Source organism: Myotis brandtii, unplaced genomic scaffold, assembly GCF_000412655.1.
Source record: "Myotis brandtii unplaced genomic scaffold, ASM41265v1 scaffold37, whole genome shotgun sequence".
NCBI classification, from domain to species: domain Eukaryota; kingdom Metazoa; phylum Chordata; class Mammalia; order Chiroptera; family Vespertilionidae; genus Myotis; species Myotis brandtii.
The window spans coordinates 3,043,362-3,043,756 of NW_005364225.1; positions in this window are offsets into that span (position 1 = coordinate 3,043,362).

Genomic DNA, 395 nt, shown 5'->3' on the forward strand with positions numbered 1-395 from the left:
ATCTTCATAAAAAAAGATGATAGAGCCCTGGCCGGTTTTGCTCAGTGGATAGAGTGTTGGCCTTCGAACTGAAGGGTCCCAGGTTCAATTCCGGTCAAGGGCACATGCCCGGGTTTTGGGCTCCATCCCCAGTGGGGGACTTGCAGGAGGCAGCCGATCCATGATTCTCTCTCATCGTGGATGTTTCTATCTCTCTCTCCCTCTTCCTTCCTCTCTGAAGTCAATAAAAATATATATTTTTTTAAAAAGATGATAGAACCGAGTCAGATTCTGACGCAGAATTGAATTCACTTCAGCAAAGACGCGGGTCCCAGGAGACGCCAGGGTTCCCACCGGTCGCCAGCCCGGCAATTGGAGCAGGCGGGGCCGCCAGAGCCTCCTATTGGTTGCCTCGG